Genomic DNA, 9,444 nt, shown 5'->3' with positions numbered 1-9,444 from the left:
GAATGATTTTGGTAATGTTCCTTCTATTTCTATTTTGTGGAATAGTTTGAAGAGAATTGGAGTTAGCTCTATCTTTGAAGGTCTTGTAGAAGTCTTCACTGAAAAACCCTGGGCTTTTTTGATGGAAGACTTGATGATTGCTTCTATTTCCTTGGGGCATATAGTACTATTTAGTCTATTTACCTCATCTTGATTCAGTTTTGGTAGATGGAATCTATTAAGAAAATTGTCCATTTAATTTCAATTTTCAAATTTTGTGGCATATAGGCTTTTGTAGTAAGACCTAATGATTTTTTGGATTTCCTCAGTGTCTGTCGTTATGTCCCCCTTTTTATTTCTGATTTTGCTGATTTGGATAGTATCTGTCTGCCTTTTAGTTAGTTTGGCTAAGGGTTGTCTGTCTTGTTGATTTTCTCAAAGAACCAGCTCTTGGTCTCATTGAGTCTTTGAACTGTTTTCTTTGTTTCTAAGTCATTTATTTAGGTTCTGAGTTTGATTATTTCTAGCCATTTACTCCTCTTGGGTGTGTCTGCTTTTTTTTTTTTTTCTTTTTTAGGGCTTTTAGTTGAGCCATTAAATTGCTTGTATGAGATGTCTCCAACTTCTTTCTTGGGGCACTTAGTGCTATGAACTTTCCTCTTAGCACTTTCATTGTGTCCCATAGGTTTGGGTAAGTTGTGTCTTCATTTTTATTGAATTTTAGGAAGTCTCTAATTTCTTTTTTCATTTCCTCCCTGACCAAGCTGTCATTGAGTAGTGAGTTGTTTAGTTTCCATGTGTATGAGGGCTTTTTGTTATTTCTGTTGTTGTTGAGGTCTAGTTTTAGTTCATTGTAGCCTGATAGGATAAAAGGGATTATTTCAATCTTCTTGTATCTGCTGAGGCTTGCTTTGTGCCTAACTATACGGTCAATTTTTGAGGAGGTTCCATGAGGAGCTGAAAAGAAGTTATACTCTTTTAAGTTGGGGTGAAAAGTTCTGTAGACATCTATTAGGTCCATATAATAGGTCTTTATGTAGATGTCATTATTTCCCTATTTAGCCTCTGTCTAAATGATTTGTCCTTTGGTTAAGAGTGTTGAAGTCTTCCACTATTAAGGTGTTGGCATTGATGTGTGATTTAAGCTTTAATAATGTTTCATTTACAAATACAGGTACTCTTGTATTTGGGACATAGATATTCAGGACTGTGATGTCCTCCTGGTGGATTTTTCCTTTGATGAGAATGAAATGCCCCTCATCTTTTTTGATTAATTTTGGTTGAAGGTCTATTTAATTAAATATTAGGATAGCTATCTCAGCTTGTTTTCTGGGTCAGTTTGCTTGATTAACATTTTTCCAGTCCTTTACTCTGAGTTAGTGTTTATCTTTGTTGCAGAGGTGTGTTTCTTGGATGCAGTAGAATGTTGGATCCTTTTCCACAACCATTCTGTTAGTCTGTGTCTTTTTATTGGAGAGTTGAGTCCGTTGATGTTAATAGATAATAGTGACCAATGAACGTTAGTTCCTTTTATTGTGGAGTTGATGGTGTTATTGTGTTTTAATGCTTTTTTCTTTTAATTCTTTGTTGTGATGTTATCTATATCCTGTGTTTTCTTGGGTGTAGTTGATTTTGTTGGATTGGAGTTTTCCTTTTAGTATCTTCTGGAGGGCTGGGTTGCTGTGTGGATATTGTTTAAGTTAAGTTTGTCACAGAATATTTTGTTTTCTCCATTATGTTGATTAAAAATTTCGCTGGGTATAATAGTCTCATTTGGCCTCTGTGGTCTCTTAGAGTCTGCATGACATCTGCTTAGGCCCTCTGGCTTTCATAGTTTTTATTAAGAACTCTGGTGTGATTCTGATAGGTCTACCTTTATATGTTACTTGGCCTTTTTCCCTTGCTGCTTTTAATATTTTTTTCTTTGTTCTGTAGATTTAGTGTTTTGACTATTATGTGGTATGAGGAGTTTCTTTTCTGGTCTAGTCTCTTTGGTGTTCTGTTAGCCTCTTGTATGTTTTTGGACATCTATTCCTTTAAGTTGGGAATATTTTCTTCTATGGTTTTATTGAAAATATTTTCTGGATGTTGGAGCCTGGAATCTTCTTTTTCATCTATTCCTATTATTCTTAGATTTGGTCTTTTCATGGAGTCCTTGATTTCTTGCATGTTTTGTGTTTGGAACTTTTCTGATTTTATTTTTTCTTTGAGAAATGTATCAATTTCTGCCATTGTATCTTCAGTACCTGAGATTCTCTTTTCTATCTCTTGTATACTGTTGATGATGCTTACCTTTGTGGTTCCTGACCTTTTCTCTAAGTTCTCCAGCCCCAGGGTTTTCTCTGTTTGTGTTTTCTTTATTGATTCTAATTCTGTTTTCATGTTTTGCACCACTTCCTTCATCTGTTTGAATGTGGATTCCTGTCTTTCCATGATGGCCTCTTTTTGTTCATTTCCTCTCTCTATGCCACTAATTGTGCCTCTACTTGTTCCTCTACCCATGCCTCTATTTGTTTGGCTGTATTTGCCTGTATTTCTTTGAGAACTTTGTTCATTTCTTCTTTATGCGCCTCTAACAACTGGATAAGAATAGATTTAAAATAATTTTCCTGTGTTTCCGATGAATTAACATATTCACTGATTTTTGAAGTTGCTGGTGAAGTCATGATGTCCTGATTTTTGTTGGATGTGTTCTTATGCTGACCTCTAGCCATCTGCTTATCAGTAATCTTCGCTGTTTGTTCCTGGAGTCTGTACTTCTGACTGGGTCTGTCTGTCTCTGGTTTCTGGAGTATTCTTCAGGAAGATGAGAGAGGTCTACTGGTTTGAGAGTGGATGATGGTGTTTCAGGTGTAGTTAAGGGTCCCAGGCACAGGTGCACAAGTGCGGGTGAGCAAGTGTGGGCGAGCAAGCATGGGCATGTGCGTGGTGGCAGTGTGCCTTGAGGGAGAGGGTGCTAGAGCATGCAGATGCCTGAAGGGTGGCACTTAAGTATGCTGGGAAGGGGGTGTAGGGGGAGGTGCAGGGGATGGCTCTGTTCATGGGCGCAATGCACACGTGCAAGTGCCCTGAATACCTCAGTGGTCTACAGGCCTGTCGTACTGTCCTCCTGGTATTCAGATCTGTCTGGGCTCCAGGTATTGTTTGCCTGGACTCCACTGGTAGATCCACAGAACACGGGCTTCAATGGTGAGAATGCTGTCCCAAGGATCCCTATGTTGCCCACAGTGGGGATGTGGGTGGGAGGGATCTGGTGTCTGGCTGCTAACATAGAGGGACCCTGGATCTGGGGCTCTGCAAGCACTCACTTAAAGGTGCACTCACTGGATCACAGGCCTAATCGGAAAGCACAGGGGATCCCCCATGTTTTCTACTCTCAGATTTCATCCTGAAGGGGCAAATGAGAGTGTAGGAAGTTTATCAGCTCAGTGGTGTCCACCTTTTGACCACAGGGCAAGCATGAACCTGTAGCCTCAGTCACGGAGCACAGAGGCTACTGCATGGACTAGCCACTGCTCTACCCAGCAGCAGCTCTGGGAGGGCTGCCTGTGCTGTTTCAGTCACTGAGCAAGAAGGTTTGTACTTGGACTAGCTGGCCCCCCTCACCCCAAGGCCCACCTATGCCTTTTCAGTCTTTGAGTATGGAGGCTTGTGCTTGGGGGCATTCACTGCAGTCTCAGCCGAGCAGGGAGGCCAGTGTTTGGGGAAAGGGGAAGTGTAGGAGGCTTGAATACTCACCACTCCCAGTCCCTGGAGATGTCCACAGGTGATCTGGATCCAAACTGTCCCAGCTCACAGGTTACCCCCTCTTGCCCAGCAAGCCTCAATGTGGATGTGCTGGCTTCAGCTGCCCCTCCACTCAGAAACTCGATTTCTGAGTTTCAGATCCTGTGCCCCTCAGATACGGTGAGAGTTGGTCCCCGCCATCTTGGACTCCATCTGTATATATAATATATATATTATATAGGGTTTCTCTGTGAAGTCTTGGCTATTCTGGACTAGCTTTATGGAGCAGGCTGGCCTTGAACTCACAGCAATCGGTCTGCCTCTGCCTCCCTCAGAAGTATGCATTCTTTACTGCTGAGCCACCTCTCCAGTTCTGATGTGACATTGGAAGATTCTTTCTCTTCTTCTTCCTTATCTTCTTCTTTTTCTTGTTCTTCTTTTTTGTTATGTAATATTGGAAGATTTCTTTTCATCGTTGTCCTCCTCCCATCTCCTTTTCTTCCTTCTCCTCCTCTTCATCCTCCTAGTCCTATTTTTTCATCTCCTCCTCTTTCTTCTTCGTTGCTATGCTAATCCCAGGGATCCACAATTCTACTTTTCCTGGGTTACAATCTGTTTCATCAAGTATTTGGACAGATACCCATGAAGGTCCATTCACCCATCAATTTATATGGTACTGTAGGTGTGGAAATGACACAGAAAGAAAATGGATGCTGTAACCCGAAGATTTCAGCTCCCTCACAGGCAGTTGTGTTTCCACTCGCCTATTCTTGGACTCAGCCACCCAGGCTCTGAAACCCTTAGAGCTTACTGTCAACCCTCCGCTCTCAAGGACATGGTGGCACTGGGAAAACTACACACCTCTCTTAGGCCCATTCCAGGGACATTCCTGTACTACTGTGCTTTTAAAACACCATCCCAGAATAGGTATTAGTGTGGTGGGTTCTCTCAGTTATAAGGGACAAGGGACCTGGTGAGGGGACAGAGGAAGAGGCTGTGTAAACACCTCCAGGCACACCTCAGATATCATAGCCTGTTCATGGACAGGCAGAAAGGCCACTTTCACCCTGATTAGGAACCAGAGAAAACAAATTGAAATGACAAGGTGGAATCATTTTCTGCTATGAATTAAACAGGACTGTTATTTTGTCAACATTCCCAGAAGTTTAAGAAGATTTTTTTCTTGTCCATATGTGTATGTGTGTGAGTGTGACTTTGGGCACATGAGGGCAGTGCCTGAGGAGGCCAGTGAGGGCTTTGATCCCCTGGAGCTGGATCCTGAAGGTTATGATTTAGCTGACTTGAGTGTGGGAAACTGAACCTGAGTCCTCTGCAAGATCAGCACATGCTCTTAACCCCCAAGCTGTCTCCCCAGTCCCAACCCAGAGTCACTTGTATAGGGAGAGAGCAGTACTCTTAGTATAAACAGCAGGCTGCTGCGTCCTTTTGGCAGGGTGCTGGCCAACACCCAAATCACAAAAATGTGCTTGGCTGGTGTCCTTACAAGGAGAAGGCAATTTGGACAGAAATACAAGAAAATGTAGTAGGATGATGGAGGCAGAGGTTGAAGCTGTGTCTTTGTAAGCATGCCAAGGGTCAGCAACAGCAAGGGACCAGCAGAGAAGCGCAGAGCACACACACACCTCTGGGTCTCTGGAGGAGCCAGCATTGTCACCATTTTGATTTTGAACTTCTAGCATCCAGGATAGTGGAGAAAAATTCTATCTTTACTTCTCCATTGTGATGTTGAATGGCATCCATAGGAATCAATAGACCATCATTTCAAGTTATTACAAGGCCATGTTGTATTTGTGATGGTTACATTTACTGTCAGCTTGCCTGGATTGGGAAGTGTCTAGGAGACTAGTGGAGCACACCTCTGGGTTTGTCTGTTGAGGGCATGCACAGAGAGGAATATGGAAGGTGGACTTGCCCTGACTATGGGTAAGTGGTCTCATAGGCCAGAGACCAGAGAGAAAAGTCAGCTTGCTTTGTGAAAGGAAGTCTCTTTCTTTCTGCTTCCTGGCCACCACAATGTAAGCAGCCATGCTATTGTTCCTTGCCATGATGTTCCATCTCACCATGACTCAGAAACAATGATTGAAACTTCTGATGTTTTGAGCCAAAAGAAGCATCTTCTCCCTTTAATCTGCTTCTCTCCAGTATTTTACTACAGGGATGTGAAGTCTAGATAACATAGTTCATGATGATTGTGCCATGGGAGTAGCCATGATCATCTTTCTTTCTTCTGAGTAAGCCATTTGGGGAAGCAAACTCTCTCTGCATTCACCTGCATGCTTTTGAACACCAAGAATACATTTGAAGAAAAACAACAGCCATGTGTTGGCTGTGTCAACCCAGGGACCTCGTTTCCAACTCCAGGGAAATAAATGGCTAGAAAAGAGCATTTCTATTGCATCATAAAAATCTTGATTATGTATTAGCATATAACCATCAACTATTAACCACCCAGTGCTAATCAGGAGGTTGAAAGGATCTTTGCGAACTCTGAACAACCCAGTGTTAAGGAGAAGGTTAGTTCAAGAAAACTAACAGACTGAACTTCAACAAGAAACAAACAACAAAAACGAGAAAAAACATTTCAGGACAGAAAGTCCTGTAGGTAGCAATAGTCTGTCTGTCTGGGTCAGGTATACCCCTCACCCCAAAATAGGTATAACAAAATGGTGCTGGACTCTGGTTCAGCTCAAACCAGTCCCAGGAAATCCTTCACTAGCGGAGCATCCCCAGAGTACAGATACACTTTTCCCTAATACTTTTTGAATTTTTAGTAGCTACTCAAACCCCTGTATATTTTCTTGCATTTTATACATATATCATAGCAGACTGACTTCTGGGGAAAATGGGCTGCCAAAAGGAGCACACCCTCTCCTGGACACCCCTCCTGGGCCCAGCATCCATGTGGTGCAGACATACATTCTGGCACAAAACCCACATTCATAAAAAGAAAAAGGGATTTTTAGAAATGTAAAAGAATCATGTGCTTAACTGATTCAAAATCCACAGGGAGTAAAATTAAGGACAACTTTGTTTATTGTGAAATAAAGATCACTAGACAACTTAAATTTGAAAATGTCAGATGGTGGCCCATCAAAACCCGGAGTTCTCTGTCTTAGAATTCTTCCTTGTTTTTGCTGAAGGGGACGATTGCTGTGAGGACAGAAAGGACTATTTCCTGTTTCTTATCCACCCCCATTCCCGAGGAACCATGCTGCAGGCAGGGGTAGCTCATTCTTCTGGGAATCCACGCACAGAATAAAGAGGCTAAGAGCTGTGGGCTCAGCCTGCCCCTCCTGCACTCAGCAGTGAGTCTCCTGTGCAGCAGGCATCACTGCAATTTCTCCCCTCCTTCCCTTGGCCCTGCAGGAGAATGTAGCCACTTGCTATCTCCCCCAGTTCTTCAGGGAAGCCAATGCCATTTGTTTCCTAAGCTACAATCTCAGCACTAACTTATAAAGATGTTTATCTCTGCGCTTCCTTCCTGCCTTTTCTCATGGCATAGTTGGAAGCCATTGTGTCGCTCAGAGCTTGCTGGAATGGAACATTCTGCAATTCTCAGGCGTTCGAGAGACAAAGAATAACCTTGTATGTTACTTAAAAAAATCAGTCAAGTCTGCCCAACAGGAAGGACTAAGACTTCGAAGGTTTGATAAATTTACAACTTCTTCCCAATTATTTCAGGGACCCAGGATGGGAGGGTGTTGTTTCGGCAGGGGATTAGCTTCGGGAGAGACTAACAGAACCCCACTCTCACCCCAGGTGCCTCAGTTGGACCCAAAAGCCAGGTAGTGGTGGATAACACAACAGATTTTAAAGAGAAGTGGTGCTGTCTCTGGCTGGGCCAGCTGATGGCCCCAAAGAAGATTTGACGAAAATCGATGGTGTTGGACTTGGTCTAGTTCAGTTCAAATCGGTTCGGAAGACGCCTCACTAGGGCGCATGCCCAGACAGCAGTCACCTTCCCCTGGCGACGTTTGCAATTTTAGGGGCAATTTAAACGCTTGTATATATTCTTGAATGGTGCATATTTACTTTTAACAGACTGCCTTGTGGGTAAATGGATTGACAAGAAGAGCTCATCTGTTTCCTGGGAGTTTGCACCTGGGAGGAGGCACAGGGGAGAGAGGGTGACAGAGAGAAGGGAGCCATAAGCCCGGGACTGCCAGGATCAGCACCATTTCTGCTTGGCTTAGCTGGCTCCTGCTGTAAAGTGTGCATCGTGGTTTACCATGCTGAGTTAAGGAAACCCCTGGCTCTTCTCTGTACTGCTGTGTCCTGTCTGAGATCTTCTCTTTTGGGAACACAAGAGCTAGGACTGCTCCTGGGTCTAGAGGAGAGAACACTCAAGACCACCTTGTCCTAGTTACGGTTTTCTCTTGCTATGACGAACACCCTGACTAAAAGCAACTTGAGTAGTGTTTATTTGGCTTTGAGATTACAGCCCATCATTGATCAAAGACAAGGCAGGAATTAAAAGCAGAGTCCTGGAGACAGAAACTGAAGCAGAGACCATGGGGAATATATTCTACTTACTCTGTCTCTATCTGTGTCTCTGTCTCTTTCTCTGTCTGTGTTTCTGCTTCTCTCTGTCTCGGTAGCTCCCATCTATAGCTAAATATGGGATTGCCTACAGAGGCTGGTGCTCTCCTGTGTGAAATAACAATCAACAACATGACAATAGACAGGCCCACAGGCCAGTCTGATGGAGCAATCCTTAGCTGAGGTTCTCTCTTCCCAAGTGTGTAAAGTTGAAAACCAAGATCACCCCCACATTCCTTGTAACCAGTCTTCCTAAGGCTGAGTGGGGCCAGCACTAAGATTCTGTGAAGCCAGCTCCAAGAAGAGAGCCAAGGTTGCCATCAGCAGTGGAATCAAGAAGAGTCTGTAGTTTGTCCAGAAAGATATTCAGGCTGGGGTGTCTTTCTTAGACCCCTTACCTGATCTCCATGTAACCTTGCTGAGGCAGCTGAGGTGAAGAAATTGTACAGAATTAAAGATTAGGGGTCATGGCCCTGGGACTGACTCTAGAGTTGAGCACAGTTAGTTGTGCCCACATTGGTGACAAATTCTTAGACTTCTGTAGCCTTTCATTTTCTGAGTGTCTTGAGTCACCTGGTAAATACAGTGGTTTGGATGGAATTATTTAGTCTCTGGATTCCAATCTCCTCACTGGACAGACTGAATCCTAGAGAAAGAATGAGATTCATTCTAACATCACAGAACTAAGTTTCACAGCTGGGACAGCTAGCTGACTAATTTCTACATTTCTTGGAGTCAGTGCCAATTTTTTTTAATAAAATTTTTTATTTATCACAGTTTATTCACTTTGTATCCTAGCTGTAGCCCCACACTCATCCCTTCCCAATCCCGCCTTCCCTCCCTCCCTCATCATCTCCCATGCCCCTTCTCCAGTCCACTGATAGTGGAGGACCTCCTCCTCTTCCATCTAACCCTAGCCTATCAGGTCTCAGCAGGAGTGGCTACATTGTCTTCCTCTGTGGCCTGGTAAGGCTGCTCCTCCCTATTCCCCCCCCCCCTTCCTTAAGGGGGAGGTGATCAAAGAGCCAGCCACTGAGTTCATGTCAGAGACACCCCCTGCTCCCCTTATTATGGAGCCTATTTGGAGACTGAGCTGCCATGGGCTACCTCTGAGCAGGGGTTCTAGGTTATCTCCATGAATGGTCTTTGGTTTGAGCATCAGTCTCAGAAAAGACCCGT

Source organism: Psammomys obesus, unplaced genomic scaffold (assembly GCF_907164565.1).
Source record: "Psammomys obesus unplaced genomic scaffold, mPsaObe1.curated_primary_1811, whole genome shotgun sequence".
NCBI classification, from domain to species: Eukaryota; Metazoa; Chordata; class Mammalia; order Rodentia; family Muridae; genus Psammomys; species Psammomys obesus.
Note: the sequence above shows the minus strand (reverse complement) of the source record.